Source organism: Alligator sinensis, unplaced genomic scaffold, assembly GCF_000455745.1.
Source record: "Alligator sinensis unplaced genomic scaffold, ASM45574v1 scaffold137_1, whole genome shotgun sequence".
NCBI classification, from domain to species: Eukaryota; Metazoa; Chordata; order Crocodylia; family Alligatoridae; genus Alligator; species Alligator sinensis.
This window is the reverse complement of record NW_005842545.1, coordinates 716,830-717,193: the sequence shown is the minus strand read 5'-3', so window position 1 is coordinate 717,193 and position 364 is coordinate 716,830.

Sequence of the window (364 nt, the reverse complement as noted above, 5' to 3'; positions counted from 1 at the left end):
GCCCCCCCGCCATCCAGTTCTGCGCCCCTCCCCCTCCTTGGGGAGCGAGGCGTTCCTTAGCCCTTTCATCCGGATCCCCCCAGGGGGGTTGCCCCCTTAGCCTCGTACATCCGGGTTCTGCTCCCCCGTTAGCCCCTGACATCAGGGGACCCCCCTCTTAGCCCCCTCCATCCGGGTCTCTCGGCCCCCGAGCTCTGAGTCCTTCCCTTCTCCATGCACCCCCTGACATCCGGGGATCTCCCCTTAGCCCCTGACATCCGGGTCCTTCCGCTCCGCTCACCTCTGGCATCCGGGGATCCCCCCTTAGCCCCCTACATCCGGGTCTCCCCCCCCTTCACCCCTTCTCCCGGCGCCCCCTAGCTTT